General features: G+C 45.6%; 1 protein-coding gene across 2 annotated transcripts in view; it reads left to right on the top strand.

Annotated features, from left to right (window-relative positions):
- LOC146866271 (alcohol dehydrogenase 1-like) overlaps positions 1-24,926 on the top strand; it is a 306,192-nt gene that overhangs the window by 168,628 nt on the left and 112,638 nt on the right. The window lies entirely within an intron of this gene.

Here is a 24,926-nt window from a genome sequence, read left to right as displayed (position 1 = left end):
GACCGAGTCGAAGCGTCTGGCTCGCATGAGCTCCCGGAGTCGGACCTCAGGGGTCCGCGTCGGATCCCCCGACACCCACAGCCGTACGCCTCGCACACAGGGGGAGACCCCTGGGTCTCCCCCACACAGGCCTGTAAGGCACATATGGCACCGACGCGTACCCACTGTAGGGGGTGCACTTGTTCGAGACGTACCCATTCAGTCAATGGGATCGCATGTCCGCATCGTACAACGCGCTCCCATTGACTTCTATGGGAGTCCGACCGAACCGAGTCCGACAGTATACGTGCGCATCGTACTCGCTCGGTCGGACTGTAGGAGTCCGGTTCGGTCGGAAAACACCCCGGATCTGGCTCGGTCGGAGTGCTTTCCGACCTGGATCGGAATTGGCACCTAAATGTCTGTGCCTTTTGTTTTTAAACATTACAAGATAATGTCCTATTTGGAGATGAGCTGGTCTTTTGACTTTAGGCCTTTAGACTTTTTTCTGCAGACTTTAGTTTTGAGGCTTTGTTAGCAGAGATATTTATACTGTCTGAGACATTGGCCAGAAATGTGTTGGTTTGCCCTGAGACCTTTTTTTGCTTTTCTTCGGAAATAGACCTTAAGTCTGATTGTTACTCTGCTTAATTTATTAACTACTTTGCTTTCTGTAATGAAACTATTTATTTAAAATAAACAAAAGAGGTGCTAAATTTAAGAATTGTTGTGTGCATTTTATAAATAGGTTTGGATTCCGTCTGTGAGAGACTCAGATAGTCCTGTTCCTGCTAATGACTGTCTTGATTTAATAATTAGAGCATCAACGGTTTTGGTGGTTCATACAGAAAACAGGCTAACTAATTTTGTGTGATGTGCTTTCTAAAGAGTTATAAGTTTTGCTGATTCTATGTGCTATGGTTTGGTATTGATTCATGTGCAGTCTGTGTAATAATGTGATTTGTAGATACTGGTGCATTATTGAAGTATTGAAATTGTATTTTTCTTGACATTTATTTGAAGGTGTTGGATTTTTGGAAAACTCAAGATAGATAGTTGTGTCTTTAGAAGTTTTAAGGATATGCACCAAGTTTAAAAATAAACTCAAGCTTATGATCCTTAACCCCTTGCATGCCCGCCCCTTTCCCCGCCCAGTGCCGCGCTTTGTATTAGCGGGCGGAGTTCATGACGAGCTGGACTCGTCATGGGCACAGCGCCACCGCAGCCCATGACGAGTCCAGCTCGTCATGGGCACTGAAGGGGTTAATAGTCTCATTGTGAAAAAGTACTAATTAGGAATAGTTGTGGATTATTCTCTGCACAAGAGTAAACTGTGTTGATTCCACTTTCGGTAGCTTCTGATCAAAAGCATTAGCCCCCATCTGCCCCACCGGGGGGGACAAAATGCCCTCTAGACGCCAGGGTTTTTTTGGGGCCAAATTGGAATTAGAGTGGGGCAGCCCAAAATGGGCATGCCTATGCCCCCACCCCCTCCCCCCCAAAAATTACAGCCTTCCTGCCCCCCCTGGGGAGCAGATGGGGCAGTAGCGCCCAATCTGCCCCTCCCTGGCGGGCAAAAAGCCCACTAGACAACATGAATTTTTTTGGGAACATTTTTATTAGGGTGGGGCAGTCTTTGGCAACCCCCACCCTAATTAAAATTTGCTCAAAAAAATCCCTGGCATCTAGTAGGCTTTCTGCCCCACCGGGGGGGGGGGGCAAAAAGCCCTCTAGATACCAGGGTTTTTTTTGGTGCAAATTTGAATTAGAGTGGGGCAGCTCAAAACGGGCATGCCCATGCCCCCACCCCCTCCCCTGCAAAAATGACAGCCTTCCTGTCCCCCCTGGGGGGCAGATGGGGCATTAGCCTCCAATCTGCCCCCAGGGTGGGCAAAAAGCCCAGTAGACGCCAGTTTTTTTGGGCAAGTTTTAATTAGGGTGGGGCATTGGCATGCCCGTTTTGGGCAGCCCTCACCCTAATAAAAATTTGCCCCAAGAACTCCCTGGCATCTAGTGAACTTTCAGCCCCCCCTGGGGGGCAGATGGGGGCATTAGCCCCATCTGCCTCACCGGGGGGGCAAATAGCCCTCTAGACACCAGGTTTTTTTGGGGGGCAAACTTGAATTAGAGTGGGGCAGCCCAAAACGGGCATGCATATGCCCCCATCCCCTCCCCCGCAAACATTGCAGCCTTCCTGCCCCCCCTGGGGAGCAGATGGGGCAGTAGCCCCCAATCTGTCCCCCCGGGGGGGCAAAAAGCCCATTAGACGCCAGGGATTTTTTGGGAACATTTTTATTAGGGTGGGGGCATTGGCATGCCCGTTTTTGGCAACCCCCACCCTAATTAAAATGTGCTCAAAAAAATCCCTGGCATCTAGTAGGCATTCTGCCCCCCCCTGGGGGCATTAGCCCCCAATCTGCACCCTCGGGTGGGCAAAAAGCCCACTAGTTGCCAAGGATTGTTTTGGGACAAATTTGAATTTGGGTGGGGGCTGCCCAAAACAGGCATGCCCATGCCCCCACCCCCTCCCCTACAAAAATGACAGCCTTTCTGCCCCCCCCTGGGGATTAGCCCCCAATCTGCCCCAGGCAGGGCAAAAGGCCCAGTAGATGCCAGGGATTCTTTGGGAAAATTTTAATTAGGGTGGGGGCATTGGCATGCCCACTTTGGGAAGCCCCCACCCTAATTAAAATTTGCCCAAAAATCTCCCTGGTATCTGGTACACTTTTTGCCTCCCCTGGGGGGCAGATGGGGCATTAGCCCCCATCTTCCCCGCTGGGGGGGACAAAAAGCCCTCTAGATGCCGGGATTTTTTGGGGGGCAAATATGAATTAGAGTGGGGCTGCCCAAAACGTGCTTGCCCGTGCCCCCACCCTTTCCCTGCAAAAATTACAGCCTTCCTACTCCCCCTGGGGGCAGATGGGGCAGTAGCCCCCAATTTGTCCCCCCCGGGGGGGGGCTAAAAGCCGACTAGACACAGGGAATTTCAGAGATGTATGAATTGCGTGGATCACCCAACGTTTCCTTACCCAGAATCCCCTGCAAACATCAATTTTAGCTGAAAAATTCACTTTTTTCCCACATTTCTGTGAGGGAAAGTTGTGGCATCACCGGGCTGACACAAATTTCCTACCACCCAGCGTTCCCCAGGGTCTCCCGATAAAAAAATGGTGCCTCAAACGTTGGGGGATCCACCCAAGCCATACCTCCCTTAAAGCCCCGGGTGTCTAGTTTTCAGAAATGTGTGAGTTTGGTAGGTTTCCCTAGATGGCCGCCGAGCACGGGGCCAAAAACCCAGGTGACCCCCTTGCAAAACCAGGTTGTTTTGTGATAGGTAATTTTGATGTTGCCTCACTACGTTTTGAGCCCTTGCCTGTCGCGGGTAGTTGGGCCTCCCACACGTGTGAGGCACTGTTTTTATTGGGAGACCCATGGGAACGCTGGATGGTAGGAAATTTGTGTCAGCCCGGTGATGCCACAACTTTCCCATATAAAAACATGTGAAAAAAGTGATTTTTGTCAGCTAAATATGAGGTTTGCAGGGAATTCTGGGTAAGGAAAGTTGGGAGATCCACACAAGCCATACCTCCTCGAACGCCCCCGGGTGTCGTTGTTTTCAGAAATGTGTGGGTTTGGTAGGTTTCCCTAGGTACCGGCACAGCTAGGGTTCAAAAACTACAGCTAGGCACTTTGCCAAAAAGCGTCATTTTTCACTGCGAAACTGAGGTGTGTCCACGTTGCGTTTTGCGCCGTTTCCTGTCGCGGGCACTAGGCCTACCCACACAAGTGAGGTACCATTTTTCTCAGAAGACTTTAGGGAATGCGGGGTGGGTGGAAATTTGTGGATCCATGCAGATTCCAGAACTTTCCACCAGAGAAATGTGGGGAAAATGTGTTTTTGTAATAATGTTTTAGGTTTGCAAGGGATTCTGGGTAACAGAACCTCGTAGGAGGCAGTCAAGTCACCCTATCCTGGATTCCCCTGGGTGTCTAGTTTTCAGAAATGTATAGGTTTGCTAGGTGTCCCTAGGTGCCGGCAGAGCTATGGTTCAAAAACTACAGCTAGGCACTATGCCAAAAAAGGGTCATTTTTCACTTTGAAATTGAGGTGTGACCACGTTACGTTTTGTGCCATTTCCTGTCATGGGCACTATACCTACCCACACAAGTGAGGTACCATTTGTTTCCTGTCGCGGGCACGACGCCGACCCACACAAGTGAGGTACCATTTTTCTCGGAAGACTTTGTGGAATGCGGGGTGGGTGGAAATTTGTGGAACCACGCAGACTCCAGAACTTTCATCACAGAAATGTGGGGAAAATGTGTTTTTTTTACAATTTTTTAGGTTTGCAAGGGATTCTGGGTAACAGACCCTGGTGGGAGGCAGTCAAGTCACCCCATTCTAGATTCCCCTGGGTGTCTAGTTTTCAAAAATGTATAGGTTTGCTAGGTTTCCCTAGGTGCCCGCAGAGCTAGGGTTCAAAAACTACAGCTAGGCACTTTGCAAAAAAAGAGTAATTTTTCATTGTGAAAATGTGGTGTGCTCACGTTGGGTTTTGAGCCATTTCCTGTCATGGGCACTATACCTACCCACACAAGTGAGGTACCATTTGTATCGGGAGACTTAGGGTAATTCAGATTTGTAAAGCAACTGTTATTACCTATTGACTTTCGATGCATTTCTGCCTTCCAAATGAAAGACATTGTGTAAAAATGAAGTCATTTTGAAAAATGACCGATAATTCTCAAGCTAGTATGAGTATTCCCAATTTCGAAAATGTGCAAATATCTACTGTTTCTAAACTCTATATTTGTTCCCATTTCAGAAATACATAGGTGTCTTTCATACCGATTTTTCCATGTATACACTTTCCCACAATAATTGCTATATACCCGGTACATAATAAAAAGCCATTGCAAATTGCTGCTCAGTTTTTGACTCTGGGTTCGTCGGGTTCTTGGTGAACCTACAAGTCCTATATATCCCCACAACCAGAAAGGTCCAGCGGATGTAACAGTATATTGCTTTCAAAGAGCTGTCATAATTAGAAGAAGTTACAGGTGAAAATGTTGACACAAAAGGCAGTTTTTTTCAACTAATTTTCTATTTTTCCTGTATTTAACGGTTAGTTTCTATAAAGAAACCTTGAAGGATCTACACAAATGACCCCATGCTGAATTCAGAATTTTGTCTACTTTTCGAAAATGTATTGCTTTCCAGGATCCATTATTTATTTCATACCCATTTCTACCATTAACTGGAAGGAGGTTGAAAGCACAAAAAATAGCAGAAATAGGCTATGTCCTAGAAAAATGCCAAAACTGTGTAAAAAATGTTGGTTTTCTGACAAAAGTCTGTCATTCCCTAAAATCTGGGAAAATTGTGATTTTAGCCCCACAAACTCTTTTTTGATACCATTTGCAGGGAAAAACTCAGGCGCTTTCATTTGCAGCCCTTTTTTCCCATTTTTTCCCCCCAAAAACAAAATGTAGCTGTATTTTGGCTAATTTCTGAGACCCCTCCAGGGGAATCTACAAACCCTGGGTAAATTTAGAATCCACATGATGTTGGAAGAAAAGGACGCAAATTTGGCGTGGATACCTTATGTGGTCAAAAAGTTACAGGGGCCTAAGCGTGAACTACCCCAAATAGACAAAAAAAGGCTTAGCACAGGGGGGAAAGGGCCTAGCAGAGAAGGGGTTAAAGATTAGAGACCCTTCAGAGTGGACCCTGAAGAAACCGTGTGGAAGACAGAGGTTTGGAGAGCCACCCCTCCAGTGGATACCATGATACCCAAGTTACCTACCCCAGGGGAGCCGGGTGCATAGGTGTGAAGAGGTGTCGGAGACTGCCGTCGAACCCAATGGAGGAGTTCAGGAAAGTGCTGCAGCTGGAAGAGGAGAATGTGTCCGGAGGAATCCAAACGTGGAGAAGAGTACCTGAAAGCAGAGGGGACAGAGTCTATGTCATTAGGGAGTGAGCAGGAGACTTGGAAGACGGATGCCCTCCGATGTCGTGTGCTTCAGGAAGGATGATGGTGACCTTGACTCTGCAGCTGCAATGACCAGGTGATGCTGAGGACAACCAGGACCCGGATACTAGCTGTGCTGCAAAGGATGTTGAGTGCTGAGGGATCTGTGTCCGGTGGGATCACCAGCAAGCCTTGGCAAGTGCAACCCATGCAGAAAGTCAAGAAGGTGCACGGTGGGGACCAGCAAGGTCCAGGAGACTCACCACAAGAAGGAGAGTCCGGGTAGGCCCCGAGAAATCAGGAGAGCCCAAGGAAAACAAAAGTGACCCTCAAATAGACCCACAGGCCGGGGGCACAGGAGTCACAAGAGGACCCCAAGCAGCTCACCAAAAGACTCAGGCCACGATGCACACAATGCGGTGTGGCCGAAGATTCTGGTCACTGGAGGAGCTCGCAGTTGGGGCTACTTGGAGCCTGAAGATCTTCTTGAAAAGATGTCAACAAGCCTTTGCAAATTGCAAAGGGGATGAGGTACCCAAGGATTCAGATATTGCAAGCTCCACAAGGACTATTGGCCTCAAACTTGGTATGAGGGTAGAGCTGGCCTCGGGAGCTGAGGAAAAGAATGACCTATGTTGCAGAGCCTACAGAGTCTGGAGAAGCTCGGGATCTGCAGACCGGTAGACTTAGTTGCAGTGCTTGCGAATGCAGGGGAGTGACTCCTTCACTCCAAGAGAGATTACTTTGGTTGTCCTTGATGCTTCACAGGTCATGCAAGGTTACTGTATGATGCACAGGCACAGACGATGCAGCAGACTGGAAAGGAGACAAAGCCAGGCCCAAACAATGTCCAGCGAAGTCCAGAGTGCCCAGACGTTAGAAGTGCAGTGGTTTCAGTTCTGAATCTTATCCTACGACTAATCTAGGGACCTACACCCATGTAATCCTTTAAGTACCCTAAGGAGAGAGTTGGAAAGATTCAGGGGACCCTCCCAGGGGAGGGTCTGGACAGGGGGGAGGTTACTCCCACTTCCTTTGTCCAGTTTCATGCCAGAGCGGGAGCAAACAGCTTCCAGCACTGGTTTGAACTGGACTATGAACAGGGACACCAAATGTTCCCCTCATGCAGATTTCAGGTACTGGCAAGCGCACCCACCCAGCCCTCATACACTAAATCTTGTCTGGGAGGTGGTCACACCTCCCTGTGACAGGATGCCTATTATTCTGCCTTCCCTTGCTCAAGCTTGGCTCAGCAGCAGGAGGGCAGAAATGTGTCTCTGGTTGGTAGCAACCATTTTGTGCTGTTCGGGACTAGAAGGCTGGTACCAGGAACGTTGAGAGCCTAATGGAGGGCTCTTCCAGTACTTGGAATCCTACCTACCACACTGTTTACGCTGTGGGAAGTATGATCCCAACATGCTTGATACCAAACAAAAATGATTCATTGCAGCCGTTTTCGAGACGGTCATTGTGCGATTACGCAGTGCCCCTCTATATAGGGATGCTTCACTGATAACCCATAAGAATGGACTCCGTAGGCTGCAGGGGTGTGCTGCTCCTGCAGGGGCACCCTCTCACTTAGAACCAACCACCCTGCCTTCAGGATTTTAAACGCCTACTATAGGGGTGACCTATAGGTTTTAAGTGCAGTGGCCCTTAGATATAGTAAACCTATATCCTTAGTAAGTTGTGCATGCACCAACTTACACAGACTGCAATGGCAGGCCTGTAGTTTCATTTTGAATGATATCTCATTGGTGGCATAATACATGCTGCAACCCCTGGGAGACCTCTGGGGTACCTATGCCCTCAGTACATGGGTACCATATATTAGGGACTGACAAGGGCACCCTAGTATCCACTCTGGGATGTACTAAATACTGAACACAACAATTTCTGGAGAAAGCAGATAGACATGGTCCTGATTCGCAGGATCCCAGTCAGACAAGTCAAAAACAGTATCACATCAATCAAAAAGTGGCGGTAACCATAAGATCCAGATCCTACTTTCCTACACAACCCCAACCCTTCAAATGTAAGGAGATAAGACTAGCCTTGCCCAGTTGAGTCTTTATTTTGTAAGTGGAAATATCCGGAGAGTCAATCTGCATTGGCGTGGTTACTCCCAGGTCTATGTTCCACTGTATAGTCCATCACCTGTAGGGTAATGGACCACCTCAAAAGTTTGGGGTTCTCAATCTTCATCTGTTTTAGCCATAAGAGGGGCTTGTGGTCTGTCTGAACAATGAAGTGAGTGCCAAACAAGTATGGCCTCAACTTATTCAGGGCCCAGACCACAGCAAAGGCTTCACGCTCTATAGCTGACCAACGTTTCTCTCTGGGGGTCAACCTTCTGCTAATAAAAGATACTGGTTGATCCCGGTCTTCTGCATTAAGTTGTGGCCACACCTACCCTTAACTCAGAATCATCTGTTTGGACAATAAATTGCTTGGAATAGTCAGGACTCTGCAGAATGGGAGCAGTGCACATGATCATCAAATGGCTTCTGACAGCTTACTGTCCACTGCACTTTCTTGGGCATTTTCTTGGAGGTGAGATCATTCAAGGGAGCCACTATGGACCCATATCCATTTACAAATCTCCTGTAATACCAAGTCATGCCCAAGAAAGCTCTGACCTGAGTCTCAGTTGTTGGAGCAACCCAGTCGATTATGGTCTGGATTTTGCTCTGAAGTGGTTGAACCTGGTCTCCAGCCACAAGGTGACCCAGGTACACAACCTTGCTCTGCCCTATCTGGCACTTAGTAGTCTTGATAGTGAGTCCTGCTTTCTGCAGAGCCTCCAAAACATTCTTCAGGTGGACCACGTGATCCTCCCAGGTGGAGCTAAAGACAGTTCTATCATCAAGATATGCTCCACTATAGGCTTCCAGACCTGTTTGTTCACTAGCCTTTGGAATGTGGCAGATGCATTCTTCAAACCAAAGGGCATCACAATAAATTGATATGAATGCTGGTTTTGGTTTGGCAACCTTCAGCTAGTCTAATTTGCCAATAACCAGCAGTTAGGTCAAATGTGCTCAAGAACTTGGCTGAGGCCAAAGTGTCAATAAGCTCATCTGCCCTAGGAATTGGATGAGCATCAGTCCTAGTGACTGCATTGGGTCCCCTGTAGTCAACACAAAACCTCAGCTCTCTCTTAACCTCCTAGGTGTAAGGTTTTGGTACCAAGACCACTGGAGTAGCCCAAGGACTATCTGAGGGCTCAATCAGTCTAAACTCTAGCATCTTTTGGACCTCTGTCCTGATGCAATCTTTGACATGGTCAGGCTGCCTGTAGATTTTATTCTTGACAGGTAGGCTCTCACCTGTGTCCACTTCATGGTACACCAGCTGGTTTGGCTGGGTGTCAAAGAAAACATATGCCTATTTTGTTTGGGGACCTTCCTGCAATCAATCTGCTGTTGGTCAGTGAGGCTGCCTGCCATGGCTGCACCATCAACTGACCCATCATCAGGGTTTTGTGGGTGGAGATCAGGGAGAGGGTCACTCTCTTTCTCCTATTCCTCATCATTTGCCACGAGCAAGCTCATGTCAGCCCTGTCCACAAAATGTTTGAGCTTGTTCACGTGGAACTCCCTGAGGGGCTCCTGGGAGTGCCAAGCTCCACCAGGTAGGTGACCTCACCTTTTTGCTCAATGATGGTGTGGGGCCCACTCCATTTATCTTGGAGAACTGCTGGGGCCACAGGCTCCAACACCCACACCTTGTGGTCTGGCTGGTAAACAGTTAGGACAGCCTTTTGGGCATGTCAAGCTTTTTGAAATTATTGACTGGCCTCCAGGTTTTTAATTGCTTTCTTCATGTACACAGCCATCCTGGAGTAAAGACCAAGTACATAGTCCACTATGTCTTGTTTCAGAGGTTTGAAAGGCAACTCCTATCCCTCCTTCACCAAACACTAGGGATCCCTAAATAGATGCGCAAACAGAAATTCAAAAGGGCTGTAGCCAACCCCCTTCTGAGGGACCTCTCTATAGTGAAAGAGAAGGCAGAGCAGAAGGACATCCCATTTTTGTCTAAGCTTTTCTGGGAGGCCCGTGATCATGCCCTTCAGGGTTTTGTTGAATCTCTCAACTAATCCATTGCAGGATGATAGTGTGTGGTGAATTTGTAATTCACTCCATACTTCTTCCACAGCATAGTGATGTAACTTAACATGAAGTTTGTACCTCTGTCAGTTAAAACCCCCTTAGGGAAACCAACTCTGGAAAAAATTCCCAAGAAGGCCCTGGCCACCACAGGAGCTGCAGTGGTTCTATGGGGAATGGCTTCTGGGTACCTAGTGGCATGGTCCACCATCACTAGTATGTAGCTGTGCCCAGATGCTGTAGGAGGGTTCATGGGACCAATTATGTCAATCCCAACCCTCTCAAAGGGAACCGCCACCACTGGAAGTGGCATCAGGGGGCCTATGTGGTGCCACCTGCCTTACCACCGGCTTGGCAAGTGGCACAGAAGTGACAAAACTCCTTGGTGTCCTCACACATGTGAGGCCAGTGAAAGTGAGGGACAATCCTGTCCCAAGTCTTATTTTGGCCTAGGTGTCCTGCCAGGGGAATGTCATGTGCTAGGGTGAGTAGGAAGCCCCTAAACCTCAGCGGTAAAACCAACCTCCTGGTAGCACCAGGCGTGGGGTCTCTACCATCTGAATAAAGGAGTCCCTCATCGCAGTAGACCCTGTGGGACCCACTGAAATTCCTAACAGCCTCAGCAGCAACGTGCTGCGTGCTGTCTGAGGGGTTCAAGAGAGGGGCAGGTTTGCTGTTCCAAGCTCAAGTGTGCCCTGGAAGGGACCCCGGTCCCCAAGAACTCAACCTGGTCAGGCTCAAGCTCATCTGGGACAGTTACTTCACAGGGACTGAGATCATCTCTCTCTTAAGACTGATCTTGACTCTGAGTCTGGGGGGAAGGCACAGCCTTACCCCTCCTGCTTCTTCTCTCGGAAAGCACCTGATCCATTGCTCCAGGATCCAGATCCTGTTCAGTGGATGTCAGTTTGGCTTGTGACGTAGTCACAGCAAACACATCTGCAGAGATGCCCAGCATTGCTGCATTAGTCCTGAATTGAACCTTACACCAGGCTGAGGTTTCCAAATTATTGCCCAACAAACAATATACTGGTAGGTCCGAACTTATCACAACCTTCTTATGGCCAGTTACCACTCCACAGCTGAAATTAACAACTGCCAAGGAATGGCCAGTCCTGACAATGTTTGCATTGGTCACTTAGTACATTTCACCAAGTATGATCTGTCCAGGAGACACAAGTTTCTCTGTCACCATGGTTGCACTGGCCCCTGTGTCCCTGCAGGCCATTGCCTCTGTTCCATGAATCATAGGCTGATGTCTGTATTTGCCCAGGTTACTGGGAGTGACAAGTAAGGTGGCAATATCCTTGCCACCATAACAGACTAAACAGCATGAGCTGGAGTTCTGACTAAGCCAGAACCCACCTCAGTTCCCATTGTTAACCTCACTAATCCCTTGTTCCCTGTACCACCACTTATACTTGTGCTAGGGGCACTGGTGGTAGGAGTGGCTTCATTGGCCTTTGGACAGGCAGCATCTCTTGTCCAATGGGTCTTCTGTTTACAAAGATAGCACCAAGGTTTCTTTTTGCCTTTTCTCTTGTTGGATTGTGACTCCCCCATAGATGCAAGATGCATGAATAAGACTCCTTTTTGTCTTTACCCTTGTCCCCACCCTTATCTTGAGTTTTTGAAGAATTGTGCTTCTTCTGGTCACCACTATTGTTCTGGTTTTTCTGTTTTACCCTGGTCCTGACCCACTTATCTGCCTTCTTTCCCAATTCTTGAGGAGAAGTCAAATATGAGTCTACCAGATATTGATGCAATAGCTGATTCTGACAATTGTTAAGGATCTGCTCCCTCATAATCAAATTATACAATCCTTCAAAATCATTCAATTTGCTGCCAAGCAACCAATATTCCAGAGCCTTAATAGCACTATGCACAAAGTCTACCCAATCCTGATTCTGTGCCTTCTAGATGTCTCTGAACGTAATCCTGTATTGTTCAGTGGTTAAGCCAAACCCATCAATGCGAGAACTCTTCAAAACTGAGTAATTGTCAGCATCCTCTTCTCTAACAATGAGAAGTGTATCTGTGCCTTTGTCTGCAAAGGAGAGCCACGAGATAGATGCCCACTGCTCCTGAGGGACCCTCTGCACTTTACAGGCCCTCTCTAAAGCAGTTATCCATTTGTGTATGTCATCCTCAACATGGTAGGGAGGGACAATCTTGCTCAGGTTCCTATTGTCAAAGGATTTTTCCTTAATTCTCGGGACACTGTTGTGGCCACCATGGGACTCTGGTCCCAATTTCTTCCTAGCCTTCTGAACTTCAAGGGACTCTTTGTCAAGGGCCAACTGCTCTTGCCTGAACCTAAGCCTGGCTTTCTCAAGCTCCAGCAGTTGGTACTCCCTATCTAAAATGTTCCCTCCCTTACTAGAAATGGTGGTCCCTACTGAATGTCCTGAGGGATTGGATTCCCTTGAGGAGCGTCTAGACCTCCTCTGTCTACTTTGCACTCTCCCGGGAAAACAAAGAGGGGACCTTCCAGGCCACCCGTAGTATCCTCTGGGATGTCTGAGTTGTCCAAGTGGGAGCCATCAAGCTCTCCCTGGTCAGGGTTAGATTCTAGGTCAAAGAGGTATTCTCCTCCTGTACTATCTTCATTCCCTGGCCCACCCACTCTGTCCTGTTCATCTGACCCAGAGGCTTTCCTCAGGTCATCCAACAGTAATACCTCTACAAGGCATTGAGTGTTGACACTTCTCCCTGTCTTCAGCTTTCTAGATGCACAGTGCTTTCAGTTCTTGGAACGAAAGTTCATTGTATCTAGTAGGCAGAGAGGTGCTGGCCTTTCCTTTAGTAGACATACTAAGTGAGGTACGGTGTTGCACCTACCTAACCTAGTGGGAAGTAAACTCTCTGAGGTTTGAGAAAGAGTGTGCTAGATCCTTGACTTACCAACCCTGAGTTCAGTAGAACTTACTATTCTAAGCTTGTATTTATATGTGGCTAGTATTAGTGGTTTTTCAGTTAATCAATACAAAGATTTATCTGGTATGCAGGTTGAATCCCAACTGCTGCACACCAATGTGAGAAGCTGGCCTGGTATATTATGTTCACTAATGTCATTTTCTAAACTGGGGTGGCATGGTCTCTTGACTGGGGGTGAATGTTTTGATTTGTTCTGCATTCTGCCCATCAATTGTGTGTCTTTTGCTTTCTCGCCCTAAGTGCGCCAGGTATGCTCAGACGAGAGTCCTGGGCTCACTGTGCCACTGGAATCAAGCAATCCTGGCTGAAGAGGGGTGAAACCCCGAAACCGGTCCTAGGATGCTTGGTTCCGGTCCAGGGAGGACCTGGCTTGGCAGTTCGGGCTGGACTGTTCCCATAAGACACAGGGTCAAGACTGATTTGCATATAGCCAGGTCTAAACTGGGGTGGCATGGTGAGCAAAAGAATGATGGATTTAACCCAGATCTCTTGACTGGGGGTGAATGTTTTGATTTGTTCTGCATTCCGTCCATCAATTGTGTGTCTTTTGCTTTCTCGCCCTGAGTGCGCCAGGTATGCTCAGACGTGAGTCCTGGGCTCACTGTGCCACTGGAATCAAGCTATCCTGGCTGAAGAGGGGTGAAACCCCGAAACCGGTCCTAGGATGCTTGTTTCCGGTCCAGGGAGGACCCGGCTTGGCAGTTCGGGCTGGACTGTTCACATGAGACACAGGGTCAAGACTGATTTGCATATAGCCAGGTCTAAACAGGGGTGGCATGGTGAGCAAAAGAATAATGGATTTAACCCAGATCTCTTGACTGGGGGTGAATGTTTTCATTTGTTCTGCATTCCGTTCATCAACTGTGTGTCTTTTGCTTTCTCGCCCTAAGTGAGCCAGGTATGCTCGGACGTGAGTCCTGGGCTCACTGTGCTACTGGAATCAAGCTATCCTGGCTGAAGAGGGGTGAAACCCTGAAACCGGTCCTAGGATGCTTGGTTCCGGTCCAGGGAGGACCTGGCTTGGCAGTTCGGGCTGGACTGTTCACATGAGGCACAGGGTCAAGACTGATTTGCATATAGCCAGGCCTAAACTGGGGTGGCATGGTGAGCAAAAGGATGATGGATTTAACCCAGATCTCTTGACTGGGGGTGAATGTTTTGATTTGTTCTGCATTCCGTCCATCAATTGTGTGTCTTTGGCTTTCTCGCCCTAAGTGCACCAGGTATGCTCAGACGTGAGTCCTGGGCTCACTGTGCCACTAGAATCAAGCTATCCTGGCTGAAGAGGGGTGAAACCCCAAAACCGGTCCCTTGATGCTTGTTTCCGGTCCAGGGAGGACCTGGCTTGGCAGTTCGGGCTGGACTGTTCCCATGAAGCACAGGGTCAAGACTGATTTGCATATAGCCAGGTCTAAACTGGGGTGGCATGGTGAGCAAAAGAATGATGTATTTAACCCAGATTTCTTGTCTGGGGGTGAATGTTTTGATTTGTTCTGCATTCCGTCCATCAATTGTGTGTCTTTTGCTTTCTCGCCCTAAGCACGCCAGGTATGCTCAGACGTGAGTCCTGGGCTCACTGTGCCACTGGAATCAAGCTATCCTGGCTGAAGAGGGGTGAAACCCCGAAACTGGTCCTAGGATGCTTGTTTCCGGTCCAGGGAGGACCTGGCTTGGCAGTTCGGGCTGGACTGTTCACATGAGACACAGGGTCAAGACTGATTTGCATATAGCCAGGTCTAAACAGGGGTGGCATGATGAGCAAAAGAATGATGGATTTAACCCAGATCTCTTGACTGGGGGTGAATGTTTTCATTTGTTCTGCATTCCGTCCATCAACTGTGTGTCTTTTGCTTTCTCGCCCTAAGTGAGCCAGGTATGCTCGGACGTGAGTCCTGGGCTCACTGTGCTACTGGAATCAAGCTATCCTGGCTGAAGAGGGGTGAAACCCCAAAACCGGTCCTAGGATGCTTGGTTCCGGTCCAGGGAGGACCTGGCTTGGCAGTTCGGGCTGGACTGTTCACATGAGGCACAGGGTCAAGACTGATTTGCATATAGCCAGGCCTAAACTGGGGTGGCATGGTGAGCAAAAGGATGATGGATTTAACCCCGATCTCTTGACTGGGGGTGAATGTTTTGATTCGTTCTGCATTCCGTCCATCAATTGTGTGTCTTTCACTAATGTAATTGGGCACCTTGCACCAGTCCAGACAACCCTTATGGTGTTCTACGAGGTCCCTTTCCCAGTGGACCCTGAAGAAACCCCATGGATGACAGAAGGCTGGACAGCCACCCCACCCATGGATACTGTGGTGCCCAAGTTACCTATCCCAGGGAAGCCGGGTACATAGGTGTGAAGAGGCATCGGAGACTGTTGTCGAACCCAGTGTAGGACTTAAGGAAAGTGCCGCTGCTGGAAGAGGAGTAAGTGTCAGGAGGAATCCAAATTTGGATTCTTGAAGACGAGTACCTGAAAGCAGAGGGTACAGAGTCTATGTCACTCGGGAGTGACCAGGAGGCTTGGACGACAGATACCTCCGATGTCGGGTGCTTCAGGAAGGATGATGGTGACCTTGACTCTGTAGCTGCGAGGACCAGGCGATGCTGAGGATGACCAGGACCCAGATACAAGCTGTCCCACAAAGGATGTCGAGTGCTGAGGGGTCGGTGTCCAGCGGGAGCACCAACAAGCCTTGGCAAATGCAACCCATGCTGGAAGTCAAGGAGGTGCACGGTGGGGACGAGCAAGGTCCAGGAGACTCACCACAAGCAGGGGTGTCAGGGCAGGCCCCGAGCAATCAGGGGAGCCCAAGGAAAACAAAGGTGACCCTAAAATGGACCCTCAGGTCCGAGGCACAGGAGTCGCAAGAGGACTTCAAGCAGCTCACCAAAAGATGCAGGCCACGATGCGATGTGGCCAAAGCTTCTGGTCGCTGGAGGTGCTCGAGATTGGGGTTACTATGAGACTGAAGATCTTCTTGCAAAGATGTCAAGAAGCCTCTGCAACTGCAAGGGGGACACGGTACGTAGGGGTTTGGGTATTGCAAGCCCCACAAGAACTTGGTAAGAGGGTAGAGCTGGTCTCTGGAGCTGAGGTAAATCACCACCTGTGTTGCAGAGCCCACGGAGTCCAGAGGAGCTTACGATCTGCAGACCGGTTGACTTAGTTGCGGTGCCTGCAAATGCAGGGGAGTGACTCCTTCACTCCAAGGAAGATTACTTCGGTTGAGATTACTCTGGTTGCCCTTGATGCTTCACCGGTCTTGGAAGGTTCCTGTATGATGCACAGGCACAGACGATGCAGCCGACTGGAAGGAAGACAAACTCAGGCCCAAAGCATTTATATGAAGGGGTTGGATGTTTGGAGAACTCAAGAAAGATAATTGTGTCTTTAGAAGATTTAAGGATATGTGCTAAATTTAAAAATAAACTCAAGTTTACGATCCTTAATAATCTCATTGTGAATAAGTACTAATTATGAGTAGTTGTGGATTATTATCTGCACAAGGGTAAACTGTGTTGATTCTACTTTCAGAAGCTGCAGATCAAAAGCCTAGATTAGTGTACATGTAATGGTTTAGTGCCTTTAAGCACTATTTCCTTTTGTTATTGAGTTTGATTTCCCTCCTATTTCTGGGTACACAGATACTGGTTATTTGTATATTGTTTTTGATTCTATTGAAGTACTGTGATTGAGTTGTTGTTTGAAATTATACCCTAGTTAATCGTGTGTGTATTTTGAAGTTTGTTTAAAATAGACAATGTATGCAATTTTGGCAACGTCTAAATATTCTCTGTCAGAAAAACAAGTTGCACCTCGTGTTGGTAGCCCTGTATGTGAGATGCATTGACCCCATATTTTGCGTACATGTCTGTGAGCATAAGGCTAGGCCAAATTTCCAGATAATGGTACATGTCAAGTGAAGAAAATTAATTATTTGAAGCATGGGCTGTTTGAAATTAAGCAACATCCATGACCTCCACAGTTTGAAGCACTAAATGAATAGAATTATGTAGCTAATGAAAAAGCGCACAATAAAATGTTGAAAGCTTAGTTTAGGAAGGATTTTAATATTTGGGTGTGTTTGGGAAAAAAGGCATGTCATGAAGAACGGTTAGAAAGCATGAGTGCATTTTCTGCAGTTGCTATTCAAAGCAAATCAAAAGAGAAGAATCAAAATAAAGATGAGAGAGAGTGATTTGAGCAAGAAAGTTGATTTCTGGATGAATTATTAATTGTGACAAAAACCACCTCCTCATAATGAGGACCAAATTCAGATTCAAGAAACCAATTTGAGTGAAAGGGAAAGTGTTTAATCAAAGTGAGACAAGAAAGATTATGCTTCAAAACAGAAAGTAAAGTGCCCTTAAAGAATTTGTGGATTCAGATATTTACCATCATAAAATTCAAACATTGACTTTTGATTAATTAGTGTGTTTGGATTTGAAAACGAAAGCACGCTTTTTGTGCAAATGAATGACTAGAGAATGGCTGAAGAAATGGGTGTCAGTCTAACTAAAAAGAGAATTCTAATTCTTATAAAATCAGAATGACAAAAACTGATTCATGAAAATAAATTAGAAATGTAGTCAGAAACTAGGAGTGTGAAAAAGCACACAGAAGACTGGAATGGAAAGCCAGATAATTTATAATTTATAATGATGGAAGTCATGTGTGACACTGAATGTGAACTATTTCATAGGGAATTTAGATTGAGGGGTGTCCCTGTAGGGGCTTATGTGCACGTCTCATGGAGCAGAGATGACCTCTGGACTTTTACAAAGCAAAGGTTTTTCCAAAAATTAGGGAGGAGTCAGAAAAGTGGTACACAGAGGTGAATAGCAATGTGAATTTTTTAAAGGTGCTTTGGGAACATTTGCATGCATTATTTACAATTATTGTGGAATGAGTGCAAAATTTGGTAAACTGGCTGGAGGTAAAGTCATGTAAAGATGGTTCTAGTTATAAGCTTTCACCAATTGTCATGCAAAGACTTGCAATTTTGATTGAACATTTAATGGGAGTGATTCCAGCAAAACAGGTTAATTCTTCAAAAATTATGAGTTCGACACAAAATGCAGATGAGTCCATTCATACATATTATGAAAGATTATTGCAGATTTACAGGCAATATAGTGGACTAGATGACTCTTAAATGGAGGTTGTGTCAGGGTTTTTTGGGTTTACGTCCAGAATTAAGTTCACCCCTTCAGCAGATTGTGATGCGTTGCCAAGCAAAATCATTGGATGAAATCCTTGCCTATGCAAAATATTGTAGTCATTATGGTGAGTTGAAAAATAAATCTACTAAAGAAATTTGATGCTGGTGCAGACTCAGTTTTTTCAGAAAGGTGGTTAGGGTAAATTTCAAGTTCCTTATGTGCAATTTCATGGTCCTCTAGAAGGTGGAGGAAATTGTTCCCAAGGTGGAGCTAAAGGTATTAATCACAATGCTAATATTGCTTAAATATAATCTGGAGTTTTTCACGTTCGTTGTACAGAAGGACATTGGAAAACAACTTGAAGATTTAATGTTAAACAATTGGCAAATGGAACATAAATGATGTCTCCCATGCAGCAAAACATGATTCTCATAGCACAGCATGGGATGACACAGTAATTTTTACCATCCCTGCCCTACCTGTGCAGAACATGCAGGAGACAAAAAGCGATTCAATGGAATTATGCCTTCGGGTCCAGTTTTACAACTTCAATTGCAAAATAATGTGATGGGATTTCCACAAATTATAAATTTCAGCAAAATTTAGCTAAATCTTAAATAAAACAATCAGTTATTAATGACACTTTTCCACACTTTAGAGCTACACTTGGAGTTCGCTGTGGACTGTCAGGCACAATGAGGGGGAGGAGGATTGCATGCATGGGGCAGTCCTAAATGTAGACCAGAATGGCTCTTCTGTAGAAGGAGAAATGAATGGTTATTGTGTATCATTTTCGATTGATGCAGGTGCTACCCATTCCACAGTTAGACCAGTGGAAGTTCCAAACCCACCCCTTTCTGGAAAAAAAAGTCGAAGTAGTAGGCATTTCAAATAAACATATAAATAGTACAGGTTCTGTAAATGTGCCTGCATAAATTGTCTCTGCTATAAATAATCATGAAATTGTAATTAGTGAAACAAATCTAGTAAATCCTTTGGGTCATTAACTATTATGCAAGTTAAAAAGTGTCATTTATTCCACAGTGGATAGTGTTTGTGTTCAAATAAACAATGATGATGTTGATTTTAAAATGAAATGTTTAGAAACAAACATAGATATGTTAAAAGTTCTCACAGTTGAGGACTTACCTTCAGAATTAGTACACATGCCTTTTAAAAAGTGAAAAGAGTGGTTCAGGAGTTTAAAGGAAAATAAGTTGGGCTGATTTAAAAGTGAAAAACCAGCGCAAATTACGATGAAATCAGAAGCAGTGATTCCATGCATTCCCCAGCATAAAAATTCTTGTGAAGCTGAGAAAGGACTTTCACCTGTGATTGAAAAATGTTACAGAAAGGTGTTTTTAACAAGGTTTTGGGGAGTCCATGTAAATCACTTACAATGGGCTTGGGCAATTTTCACTAAATAAAGGAGACAGTGATCTAGTGCTGTCTTGTAGTATTGAATCCCCCAGACGTTTAGTTTTAAATTCCAGTAGATGTAGACTGGTTTACATTAATTTATTTGTGCTCAGCATTTTTCTCCAGTCCTCTTCACGAGAGCAGTACGTATCTATTTGCATTTAAATTTCAAAATAGATTTCTGGTTTGGGCTAGAATACCTAAAGGACATACAAAAGCCTCTCAAATTTCTCCCAAATGCTCAAGCAAGAACTAGAATCTTTAAATTGGTCTTTAGCGAGAGCAGTACATTGATAATGTAGTGATTGCAGCAAACACGAAAGAGAACTGTAAGTTGTACACTGTTGAACAAATTGGCTTAAAATGGACACACTGTCCCCTACAACAATGCATCTTTATCAGAAAGAATTTCCTTACTTGGGACATCAAATTCAGAAATGAAAGAAGAAGCTGTCTAAAGATTATATTTCTGTAGTACTGAGAATGAGCCCACCAACAACACTGAGTGACATTAGAATCTTTCTGGGAATGATTGGCTACTGTCACCGATGGATTCCAAACTGTTCCTAGATTGCAAAGAATCTGTAGAGACTCACCCCCAAGGAGCACTCTGACTGAGACCTTGTGATGAAGAATGTATGCAAGCCTTCCTGGAGCTAAGCCTCGCTTTGTGTACAGCACCGGCTTTGGGAATGCCTGACTAGGTGAAACATTTGCATTTATTCTGTCAACAAAAAGAAAGAATATCACTTTCGGCTCTCCCCGCAACAGCATGGCAATGCAAAGAGACCAATTACATCTTTTTCTGCAGTGTTAGGTTCAGTCACAGCAGCATTGCCTGGATGCTTAAAAATGTAGTGGTTTCTGTGATTGACATTTTGCAGAATAAATCAATAGTCTTGGGTTACACGCTTGTGTTGGTGCCTCGTTCAGGTGAGACACAGTTAACCCACTTTAGGGCCCAGAATTTGACAAACATCCAATTGACTAACTCTGAGCAGAGTATACCGGCTGCTGACGAAATAATGGAATTTGAACTTGACTGCAGTGATGTAACAGAATTATGCACCAGGCCAAGATCAGACATTCAAGATGCATCACTCGAGTTGGCTGATTTTATTTTATTTGTGAATGATTCATTTGTTAATATTGCACAATACGAGGCCAATGTACATCATGATATATGCACGTATAAAAACAAACTTGCATCCCCTTTGCTGAATTTACCCAATGTGACCTTCACCTCAACCCAGAGTCAGAAATACATGGAATGGCAGGTCCTGTGACCTATGCCTGAAGAAACTGATTGACAGATCACAGGTGGGGGGGGACACGTAACCCGTAGACAGAACGTTCGAACAGGAAAACACAGATCGATCCCACAATTAGGGAGCGGTACCAGGTGATTGGCTCCAATAAAACATGTGCGGCCAGAGGGGTACGCATTCTTAAAAACACCATAAAGTCAGATACCACACTGAGTTAGGAACACACAGCCGATCAGATCACAGGAAGAACATTACACACAGTGATCATGTGCTCCTCATGCCGGACATCTGGAGACGTATCCACTGGCCCAGCAGTATGTCCAGACAAAGTCGAGGCCCACCTGCGCTTCTTATCAAACCCCCAATTTATGGCCCCACGACTAGGCCCAAATTTCTGTCGCCAAAGGAAAGCATAAATTGTTTTATGATGCTTAATGTAAAGTATAAAATGGTGGCCAAAACCAATGTGCTTTGAGGCAGACTTTAGACCCCGTCTCTGTTGCCTGATCTCCCGGCCACTGCGTTTAATTAAACAAGTGTTCCTATTTTTCCAATCGCCTCTTGTCTTTCAATTTTTTCAAAGGTAAATTCATATTCGAGCAACACATTGTTGAGAGTTGTTTATGGAAACCTATGAAAAGCTAATGCAGTTTGCACAATAACATACATTGTGGATGCATCATACTTGTTTAATGTAACCTCAGTACAAGTAGCCGAGCTTGCCGCATAGTCACTGAATTAAGTGTTACAATCTATATTGATAGTACTGTTTTTGGGTGGTGCAGGATTTTGGCCAATTGCTGCCACAGTGGTGCCCATGACCTCCGCTAGCACCCCAACTCACAACAGGGAACACATTCTCAATTGTATTGATATTGCCAAACAAAACAGTGGTTGTAAAGTGTGCCGTGCACAAACTGGAACTGATTTCGCAGATCTGGTTTCTAAATACTGTGCAGTTATGACACTATTGCCAGAACAAACAAGTGAGAATTCTGAAACAGAAGTTAACAATTTAAATAATTTTCTCTCAATGTCAATGAAAATAAATCAGTTGAGAAGGAGGAAGAATTAAAAGTCAAATGAAGAAAAACATAAATCATTATGTTCCCATTGCATTAGTGTGCTGTAATATTACTACAAAAGCATGATTTTTCCTTAGACAAAACACCAAAGAGATTCTTTGATTACCCAAAATGCTCTCCTTGTCACTATCTCTTCTTAAACAGACGCTGCCCTTTTATTGGTTTTCCTTATTTGTTTTAGCTACACATTGTTTCAATGTTCTCGTGTGCTCTTTGGTTATCCTGGAATGTCTCAACCTAAAGCACTATGCTCATCTTGTCAGTCCAGTGCCTAAGATTGATCACCATCACCTACCAACAACATGGTAGGGGCCAGGATACACTAGCTCCTCACATCAATACTTTTCCATACATCAACCTCACACAATGTAGCCAATGGAAGTATACCACCTGGTCCTTTTATGATCTCTCTAGAGCAAACACTTACTTCCGTATAACTGCATATTAGTCATGGCACTATCCACATTTAAAAGAAGAAAGCTGCTAGTTATGAGGTTAATTTATTTAAAATGTGCAGTTACATATAAAACAAATTCTTAAGAGTTCCTAGGGAGTACTTCTAGGACACTAAAATTAATTAAATACATTGAGGGAACTATGGAAACTTTTGTTAAACAACTATTAAATAGCTAGGCTATCAGTTAGTGTAGGTAACAATGTGCCTACACATCTTACTGCTATCAAGCTCTTACTGCTGCTTAATAGCTTAATTAATTGGAAAATGACCTTCTATCCTTGATTTGAAAAGACCTTTGAGTCCCTAGACTGAACTTTTTGATGGAAGTGCTTTCCAAACTGGGATTTGGGCCTCATTTTTTTTCTGTATGCTCGTGTTTTTTATATGCTCAACCTCCATGGCAAGTTCTTGTCAACGCAATCCTATCCCGATTCTTTGCACTAGAGCAGGGCACAAGGTGGTGCTGCCCCCTGTCGCCTTTCTTTTTTTCCCCTAGCTATGGCACCGCTGGTGGCCTGAGTCCTGTACGATGCCCAGGCATGAGAGATTCCATTGGTAGAGAGCATGGAGGACCACATTGCCCTCTTTGCCAAAGATGTGTTGTTGTCTCTGTCTCATCCTCTTGACGCTGGCCCCAGACTGCCCTGCATGCTGGACCTATATAGGTAGGTCTCTTTCATCAAGTGAATGTTACCAAATCATTTCTAGTTTCCACTTACAAATGATAGTGAGGGAGGGAACTGGCAGTCTGACATCCCCATTCACCAACTTAGCTTTCCATATTTAGGTATCTCCCTACTCCCCAGCCTCACCTGGAACCTCAATCTTATGCCTTTCCTCACCGGAATACGTCTGATCTCAGGTCAATGGTCCATGCTGCCACTGAACCTCTTGGGAAGAATAGCACTCTTCAAGACGATGATCCTCAGAGGTTTCAGAACTTACCATTGCTGATCCCATAGACATAGTTCACTGCTATACAAGCGGGGATACAGGTGTTTCTGTGGGCATACTTGCCGTCCTGCATTGCATTCGGCACGTGTTTTCAGACATTACATGACAGGGGGTTGAGAGTGGTAGATATGCGCTTATATTACTGGGCAACGCAACTGGTATTGACAAATGACTGGCACCATGAAGGGTGGCAGGACGCAGCTTTTCGGGTCTCTCCCATAGGCTGCAACACTATCTTAGGAACGCTTCACAGCAACCTCATCTCCCACTCCACTCTGGAACTTACCTAGGTGGTCCTCCTGGCCTGGATGGGATAGAACAGAACACTTACCCTGGAACGGAAGGTACCACTGGTGGCTTACGGAGATGGGACCTCATTGGTATCTTGAGATAACACACCCTCCTCCCCTACTGTGCCAACTTAATGGTTATGCCAGAATACAATCCTTTAGATGCAAAGGCCATTCAGGGTCCCCTGGAGAGGGGTGATATTGTCTCACATAAATTTCTCATCATTAACTCCCTTGACCCCTTATCCCCTTGAAAGAGTGCTGAGTTGGCTGGGTCGGTGAATTGGAAGAGGATGATTGGTGTGATGCCCAGCTAGCCCTACCGACATTGGCCATATCCTCATTCTTCCAACTCTGGATTGTACAACAGAAATACTTACATGTCACCTAACTCACACCACATCGACTCCAGCGAGCAGAAACACGCGCCCTCCCCCACGTTTTTGCTGCCCAGACGGATCTGGTGACTTCTGCCATATGCTATGGATTTGGCCAATTATTGTGACATACTGGGTAAAGACCTTTCAGGCACTTTCATAAGTGTTGAGGCATTCAATTAAACCCATGCACGAGTTGCCTTGTTGGGGATATTGGAGGATGTGGGTGGCTTTAGGGGAGAATGATCTTTGGTGGGGCTAGGCACAATAACAGCCAGGCTTGGGCATATCCAGCTTTAGCTGCCTGGTTTGCCAAACAAGACAATCCTATCAAATCTGCAAGAGGCTGCCCACAAATATTTCCCAAAATATGAGCAGGTGATGGGCCTAAAATGGACTTGCTTGACCGCTGTATTGCACTGAGTGTGGCTAAATTCTCTCAGATTGCATAAAAATGTTTGCACTGTACAGTTTATGTTTAATGCTGAAAAAACGAAACTGGTTTATTAAAAAAATATATATTATCGCCATATACTTTTTGCTTCCTAGAAGAGCCCTATTACTCCTTGTTTAACAGGTTCTCAGTTTCAAAAATTTCCAACTAGTGACTTATGTCCTCTTAGTTCACCCATTTGTAAAATAACGTCTGCATTTCTCCAGAGGTGATGGTCCCATCTGGCCCCACCTCTTCGACTTACTCCACTGCCCGTAGTAGTGTACATTAATTTTCTATAATTTGTTATGTGTAATAGCATATACATTCTTTACCTGCCTAATTAACATTCAAAATATGCACATATACTTTTCTTTCACCAACCCCACCCACCTTTTACATAATTGATTGCCTCGCTCATTATTTTTTTTGCTGTTCTTTGGTGCCCTCCTAATGGCCTACAACCAGAATAGCTAAAACATG

The sequence above is a fragment of the Triturus cristatus genome, chromosome 2_1 (assembly GCF_964204655.1).
Source record: "Triturus cristatus chromosome 2_1, aTriCri1.1, whole genome shotgun sequence".
Taxonomy (NCBI): Eukaryota; Metazoa; Chordata; class Amphibia; order Caudata; family Salamandridae; genus Triturus; species Triturus cristatus.
Note: the sequence above shows the minus strand (reverse complement) of the source record. Positions and strands in the feature narration are given on the sequence as shown.